Below are 10,000 nucleotides of genomic sequence, written 5' to 3'. Positions count from 1 at the left end.
GTTTTTACTGATGTACTGTTTGATGTACACACCATAGTATTATATCATTGAGTGTTTTTACTGATGTACTGTTTGATGTACACACCATAGTATTATATCATTCTGAGTGTTTTTACTGATGTACTGTTTGATGTACACACCATAGTATTATATCATTCTGAGTGTTTTTACTGATGTACACACCATAGTATTATATCATTCTGAGTGTTTTACTGATGTACTGTTTGATGTACACACCATAGTATTATATCATTCTGAGTGTTTTTACTGATGTACTGTTTGATGTACACACCATAGTATTATATCATTCTGAGTGTTTTTACTGATGTACTGTTTGATGTACACACCATAGTATTATATAATTCTGAGTGTTTTTACTGATGTACTGTTTGATGTACACACCATAGTATTATATCATTCTGAGTGTTTTTACTGATGTACTGTTTGATGTACACACCATAGTATTATATCATTCTGAGTGTTTTTACTGATGTACTGTTTGATGTACACACCATAGTATTATATCATTCTGAGTGTTTTTACTGATGTACTGTTTGATGTACACACCATAGTATTATATCATTCTGAGTGTTTTTACTGATGTACTGTTTGATGTACACACCATAGTATTATATCATTCTGAGTGTTTTTACTGATGTACTGTTTGATGTACACACCATAGTATTGTATCATTGAGTGTTTTACTGATGTACTGTTTGATGTACACACCATAGTATTATATCATTCTGAGTGTTTTTACTGATGTACTGTTTGATGTACACACCATAGTATTATATAATTCTGTGTGTTTTATTGATGTACTGTTTGATGTACACACCATAGTATTATATCATTCTGAGTGTTTTTACTGATGTACTGTTTGATGTACACACCATAGTATTATATCATTCTGAGTGTTTTTACTGATGTACTGTTTGATGTACACACCATAGTATTATATCATTCTGAGTGTTTTTACTGATGTACTGTTTGATGTACACACCATAGTATTATATCATTTTGAGTATTTTTATTCATTTACTGTTTGATGTACTCACCATAGTATTATATCATTGAGTGTTTTTACTGATGTGATGCTTGATGTACACACCATAGTATTAAATCATTCTGAGTGTTTTTACTTATGTACTGTTTAATGTACACACCATAGTATTATACCATTCTGAGTGTTTTCACTGATGTACACACCATAGTATTATATCATTCTGTGTGTTTTTAATGATGTACTGTTTGATGTACACACCATAGTATTATATAATTCTGAGTGTTTTATTGATGTACTGTTTGATGTACATACCATAGTATCATATAATTGTGAGTGTTTTTACTGATATACTGTTTGATGTACACACCATAGTAATATATCATTCTGAGTGTTTTTACTGATGTACTGTTTGATGTACACACCATAGTATTATATCAAGGAGTGTTTTTACTGATGTACTGTTTGATGTACACACCATAGTATTATATCATTCTGAGTGTTTTTACTGATGTACTGTTTGATGTACACACCATAGTATTATATCATTCTGAGTGTTTTTACTGATGTACTGTTTGATGTACACACCATAGTATTATATCATTCTGAGTGTTTTACTGATGTACTGTTTGATGTACACACCATAGTATTATATCATTCTGAGTGTTTTTACTGATGTACTGTTTGATGTACACACCATAGTATTATATCATTGAGTGTTTTTACTGATGTACTGTTTGATGTACACACCATAGTATTATATAATTCTGAGTGTTTTACTGATGTACTGTTTGATGTACACACCATAGTATTATATCATTCTGAGTGTTTTTACTGATGTACTGTTTGATGTACACACCATAGTATTATATCATTCTGAGTGTTTTTACTGATGTACTGTTTGATGTACACACCATAGTATTATATCATTCTGAGTGTTTTTACTGATGTACTGTTTGATGTACACACCATAGTATTATATAATTCTGAGTGTTTTTACTGATGTACTGTTTGATGTACACACCATAGTATTATATCATTCTGAGTGTTTTTACTGATGTACTGTTTGATGTACACACCATAGTATTATATCATTCTGAGTGTTTTTACTGATGTACTGTTTGATGTACACACCATAGTATTATATCATTCTGAGTGTTTTTACTGATGTACTGTTTGATGTACACACCATAGTATTATATCATTCTGAGTGTTTTACTGATGTACTGTTTGATGTACACACCATAGTATTATATCATTCTGAGTGTTTTTACTGATGTACTGTTTGATGTACACACCATAGTATTATATCATTGAGTGTTTTTACTGATGTACTGTTTGATGTACACACCATAGTATTATATCATTCTGAGTGTTTTACTGATGTGCTGCTTTATGTACACACCATAGTATTATATCATTCTGAGTGTTTTACTGATGTACTGTTTAATGTACACACCATAGTATTATATCATTCTGAGTGTTTTTACTGATGTACTGTTTGATGTACACACCATAGTATTATATCATTCTGAGTGTTTTTACTGATGTACTGTTTGATGTACACACCATAGTATTATATCATTGAGTGTTTTTACTGATGTACTGTTTGATGTACACACCATAGTATTATATCATTCTGAGTGTTTTTACTGATGTACTGTTTGATGTACACACCATAGTATTATATCATTCTGAGTGTTTTTACTGATGTACTGTTTGATGTACACACCATAGTATTATATCATTCTGAGTGTTTTTACTGATGTACTGTTTGATGTACACACCATAGTATTATATCATTCTGAGTGTTTTTACTGATGTACTGTTTGATGTACACACCATAGTATTATATCATTCTGAGTGTTTTTACTGATGTACTGTTTGATGTACACACCATAGTATTATATAATTCTGAGTGTTTTTACTGATGTACTGTTTGATGTACACACCATAGTATTATATCATTCTGAGTGTTTTTACTGATGTACTGTTTGATGTACACACCATAGTATTATATCATTCTGAGTGTTTTTACTGATGTACTGTTTGATGTACACACCATAGTATTATATCATTCTGAGTGTTTTTACTGATGTACTGTTTGATGTACACACCATAGTATTATATCATTCTGAGTGTTTTTACTGATGTACACACCATAGTATTATATCATTCTGAGTGTTTTTACTGATGTACTGTTTGATGTACACACCATAGTATTATATCATTCTGAGTGTTTTTACTGATGTACTGTTTGATGTACACACCATAGTATTATATCATTCTGAGTGTTTTTACTGATGTACTGTTTGATGTACACACCATAGTATTATATCATTCTGAGTGTTTTTACTGATGTACTGTTTGATGTACACACCATAGTATTATATAATTCTGAGTGTTTTTACTGATGTACTGTTTGATGTACACACCATAGTATTATATCATTCTGAGTGTTTTTACTGATGTACTGTTTGATGTACACACCATAGTATTATATCATTCTGAGTGTTTTTACTGATGTACTGTTTGATGTACACACCATAGTATTATATCATTCTGAGTGTTTTTACTGATGTACTGTTTGATGTACACACCATAGTATTATATCATTCTGAGTGTTTTTACTGATGTACTGTTTGATGTACACACCATAGTATTATATCATTCTGAGTGTTTTTACTGATGTACTGTTTGATGTACACACCATAGTATTATATCATTCTGAGTGTTTTTCTGATGTACTGTTTGATGTACACACCATAGTATTATATCATTCTGAGTGTTTTTACTGATGTACTGTTTGATGTACACACCATAGTATTATATAATTCTGAGTGTTTTTACTGATGTACTGTTTGATGTACACACCATAGTATTATATCATTCTGAGTGTTTTACTGATGTACTGTTTGATGTACACACCATAGTATTATATCATTCTGATTGTTTTTACTGATGTACTGTTTGATGTACACACCATAGTATTATATCATTCTGAGTTTTTCTACTGATGTACTGTTTGAGGTACACACCATAGTATTATATCATTCTGAGTGTTTTTACTGATGTACTGTTTGATGTACACACCATAGTATTATATCATTCTGAGTGTTTTTACTGATGTACTGTTTGATGTACACACCATAGTATTATATCATTCTGAGTGTTTTTACTGATGTACTGTTTGATGTACACACCATAGTATTATATCATTCTGAGTGTTTTTACTGATGTATTGTTTGATGTACACACCATAGCATTATATCCTTCTGAGTGTTTTTACTGATGTACTGTTTGATGTACACACCATAGTATTATATCATTCTGAGTGTTTTTACTGATGTACTGTTTAATGTACACACCATAGTATTATATCATTCTGAGTGTTTTTACTGATGTACTGTTTGATGTACACACCATAGTATTATATCATTCTGAGTGTTTTTACTGATGTACTGTTTGATGTACACACCATAGTATTATATCATTCTGAGTGTTTTTACTGATGTACTGTTTGATGTACACACCATAGTATTATATCATTCTGAGTGTTTTTACTGATGTACTGTTTGATGTACACACCATAGTATTATATCATTGAGTGTTTTTACTGATGTACTGTTTGATGTACACACCATAGTATTATATCATTCTGAGTGTTTTTACTGATGTACTGTTTGATGTACACACCATAGTATTATATAATTCTGAGTGTTTTTACTGATGTACTGTTTGATGTACACACCATAGTATTATATCATTCTGAGTGTTTTACTGATGTACTGTTTGATGTACACACCATAGTATTATATCATTCTGAGTGTTTTTACTGATGTACTGTTTGATGTACACACCATAGTATTATATCATTCTGAGTGTTTTTACTGATGTACTGTTTGATGTACACACCATAGTATTATATCATTGAGTGTTTTACTGATGTACTGTTTGATGTACACACCATAGTATTATATCATTCTGAGTGTTTTTACTGATGTACACACCATAGTATTATATCATTCTGAGTGTTTTTACTGATGTACTGTTTGATGTACACACCATAGCGCTATATAATTCTGTGTGTTTTACTGATGTACTGTTTGATGTACACACCATAGTATTATATCATTCTGAGTGTTTTTACTGATGTACTGTTTGATGTACACACCATAGTATTATATCATTCTGAGTGTTTTACTGATGTACTGTTTGATGTACACACCATAGTAATATATCATCCTGAGTGTTTTTACTGATGTACTGTTTGATGTACACACCATAGTATTATATCATTCTGAGTGTTTTTACTGATGTACTGTTTGATGTACACACCATAGTATTATATCATTCTGAGTGTTTTACTTATGTACTGTTTGATGTACACACCATAGTATTATATCATTCTGAGTGTTTTTACTGATGTACTGTTTGATGTACACACCATAGTATTATATCATTCTGAGTGTTTTTACTGATGTACTGTTTGATGTACACACCATAGTATTATATCATTCTGAGTGTTTTTACTGATGTACTGTTTGATGTACACACCATAGTATTATATCATTCTGAGTGTTTTTACTGATGTACTGTTTGATGTACACACCATAGTATTATATAATTCTGAGTGTTTTTACTGATGTACTGTTTGATGTACACACCATAGTATTATATCATTCTGAGTGTTTTTACTGATGTACTGTTTGATGTACACACCATAGTATTATATAATTCTGAGTGTTTTTACTGATGTACTGTTTGATGTACACACCATAGTATTGTATCATTGAGTGTTTTACTGATGTACTGTTTGATGTACACACCATAGTATTATATCATTGAGTGTTTTTACTGATGTACTGTTTGATGTACACACCATAGTATTATATCATTCTGAGTGTTTTTACTGATGTACACACCATAGTATTATATCATTCTGAGTGTTTTTACTGATGTACTGTTTGATGTACACACCATAGTATTATATCATTCTGAGTGTTTTTACTGATGTACTGTTTGATGTACACACCATAGTATTATATCATTCTGAGTGTTTTTACTGATGTACTGTTTGATGTACACACCATAGTATTATATCATTCTGAGTGTTTTACTGATGTACTGTTTGATGTACACACCATAGTATTATATCATTCTGAGTGTTTTTACTGGTGTACTGTTTGATGTACACACCATAGTATTATATAATTCTGAGTGTTTTTACTGATGTACTGTTTGATGTACACACCATAGTATTATATCATTCTGAGTGTTTTTACTGATGTACTGTTTGATGTACACACCATAGTATTATATCATTCTGAGTGTTTTTACTGATGTACTGTTTGATGTACACACCATAGTATTGTATCATTGAGTGTTTTACTGATGTACTGTTTGATGTACACACCATAGTATTATATAATTCTGAGTGTTTTTACTGATGTACTGTTTGATGTACACACCATAGTATTATATCATTCTGAGTGTTTTTACTGATGTACTGTTTGATGTACACACCATAGTATTATATCATTCTGAGTGTTTTTACTGATGTACTGTTTGATGTACACACCATAGTATTATATAATTCTGAGTGTTTTTACTGATGTACTGTTTGATGTACACACCATAGTATTATATCATTCTGAGTGTTTTTACTGATGTACTGTTTGATGTACACACCATAGTATTATATCATTCTGAGTGTTTTTACTGATGTACTGTTTGATGTACACACCATAGTATTATATCATTCTGAGTGTTTTTACTGATGTACTGTTTGATGTACACACCATAGTATTATATCATTCTGAGTGTTTTTACTGATGTACTGTTTGATGTACACACCATAGTATTATATCATTTTGAGTCTTTTTACTGATGTACTGTTTGATGTACACACCATAGCATTATATAATTCTGTGTGTTTTTACTGATGTACTGTTTGATGTACACACCATAGTATTATATAATTCTGAGTGTTTTATTGATGTACTGTTTGATGTACATACCATAGTATCATATAATTGTGAGTGTTTTTACTGATATACTGTTTGATGTACACACCATAGTAATATATCATTCTGAGTGTTTTTACTGATGTACTGTTTGATGTACACACCATAGTATTATATCATTCTGAGTGTTTTTACTGATGTACTGTTTGATGTACACACCATAGTATTATATCATTCTGAGTGTTTTTACTGATGTACTGTTTGATGTACACACCATAGTATTATATCATTCTGAGTGTTTTTACTGATGTACACACCATAGTATTATATCATTCTGAGTGTTTTTACTGATGTACTGTTTGATGTACACACCATAGTATTATATCATTGAGTGTTTTTACTGATGTACTGTTTGATGTACACACCATAGTATTATATAATTCTGAGTGTTTTTACTGATGTACTGTTTGATGTACACACCATAGTATTATATCATTCTGAGTGTTTTTACTGATGTACTGTTTGATGTACACACCATAGTATTATATAATTCTGAGTGTTTTTACTGATGTACTGTTTGATGTACACACCATAGTATTATATCATTCTGAGTGTTTTTACTGATGTACTGTTTGATGTACACACCATAGTATTATATCATTCTGTGTGTTTTTAATGATGTACTGTTTGATGTACACACCATAGTATTATATAATTCTGAGTGTTTTATTGATGTACTGTTTGATGTACACACCATAGTAATATATCATTCTGAGTGTTTTTACTGATGTACACACCATAGTATTATATTATTTTGAGTGTTTATACTGATTTACTGTTTGATGTACACACCATAGTATTATATCAAGGAGTGTTTTTACTGATGTGCTGCTTGATGTACACACCATAGTATTATATAATTCTGAGTGTTTTACTGATGCACTGTTTGATGTACACACCATAGCATTTTATAATTCTGCGTGTTTTTACTGATGTACTGTTTGATGTACACACCATAGTATTATATCATTCTGAGTGTTTTACTGATGTACTGTTTGATGTACACACCATAGTATTATATAATTCTGAGTGTTTTTACTGATGTACTGTTTGATGTACACACCATAGTATTATATCATTCTGAGTGTTTTTACTGATGTACTGTTTGATGTACACACCATAGTATTATATCATTCTGAGTGTTTTTACTGATGTACTGTTTGATGTACACACCATAGTATTATATCATTCTGAGTGTTTTTACTGATGTACTGTTTGATGTACACACCATAGTATTATATCATTCTGAGTGTTTTTACTGATGTACTGTTTGATGTACACACCATAGTATTATATCATTCTGAGTGTTTTTACTGATGTACTGTTTGATGTACACACCATAGTATTATATCATTCTGAGTATTTTAACTGATTTACTGTTTGATGAACACACCATAGTATTGTATCATTGAGTGTTTTTACTGATGTACTGTTTGATGTACACACCATAGTATTATATCATTCTGAGTGTTTTTACTGATGTACTGTTTGATGTACACACCATAGTATTATATCATTCTGAGTGTTTTAACTGATTTACTGTTTGATGAACACACCATAGTATTGTATCATTCTGAGTGTTTTTACTAAGGTACTGTTTCTTGTAAACACCATAGTATTGTATCATTGAATGTTTTACTGATGTACTGCTTGATGTACACACCATAGTATTATATCATTGAGTGTTTTTACTGATGTGCTGCTTGATGTACACACCATAGTATTATATCATTCTGAGTGTTTTTACTGATGTACTGTTTGATGTACACACCATAGTATTATATCATTCTGAGTGTTTTTACTGATGTACTGTTTGATGTACACACCATAGTATTATATCATTCTGAGTGTTTTTACTGATGTACTGTTTGATGTACACACCATAGTATTATATCATTCTGAGTGTTTTTACTGATGTACTGTTTGATGTACACACCATAGTATTATATCATTCTGAGTGTTTTTACTGATGTACTGTTTGATGTACACACCATAGTATTATATCATTCTGAGTGTTTTTACTGATGTACTGTTTGATGTACACACCATAGTATTATATAATTCTGAGTGTTTTTACTGATGTACTGTTTGATGTACACACCATAGTATTATATCATTCTGAGTGTTTTTACTGATGTACTGTTTGATGTACACACCATAGTATTATATCATTGAGTGTTTTTACTGATGTACTGTTTGATGTACACACCATAGTATTATATCATTCTGAGTGTTTTTACTGATGTACTGTTTGATGTACACACCATAGTATTATATCATTCTGAGTGTTTTTACTGATGTACTGTTTGATGTACACACCATAGTATTATATCATTCTGAGTGTTTTTACTGATGTACTGTTTGATGTACACACCATAGTATTATATCATTCTGAGTGTTTTTACTGATGTACTGTTTGATGTACACACCATAGTATTATATCATTGAGTGTTTTTACTGATGTACTGTTTGATGTACACACCATAGTATTATATCATTCTGAGTGTTTTTACTGATGTACTGTTTGATGTACACACCATAGTATTATATAATTCTGAGTGTTTTTACTGATGTACTGTTTGATGTACACACCATAGTATTATATCATTCTGAGTGTTTTTACTGATGTACTGTTTGATGTACACACCATAGTATTATATCATTCTGAGTGTTTTTACTGATATACTGTTTGATGTACACACCATAGTATTATATCATTCTGATTGTTTTACTGATGTATTGTTTGATGTACACACCATAGTATTATATCATTCTGAGTTTTTCTACTGATGTACTGTTTGATGTACACACCATAGTCTTATATCATTCTGAGTGTTTTTACTGATGTTCTGTTTGATGTACACACCATAGTATTCTATCATTCTGAGTGTTTTACTGATGTACTGTTTGATATACACACTATAGTATTATGTCATTCTCAGTGTTTTACTGATGTACACACCATAGTATT

The sequence above is a fragment of the Protopterus annectens genome, chromosome 1.part1, assembly GCF_019279795.1.
Source record: "Protopterus annectens isolate FY-2018-M chromosome 1.part1, PAN1.0, whole genome shotgun sequence".
Taxonomy (NCBI): Eukaryota; Metazoa; Chordata; order Ceratodontiformes; family Protopteridae; genus Protopterus; species Protopterus annectens.
This window is presented reverse-complemented; position numbering follows the sequence as displayed.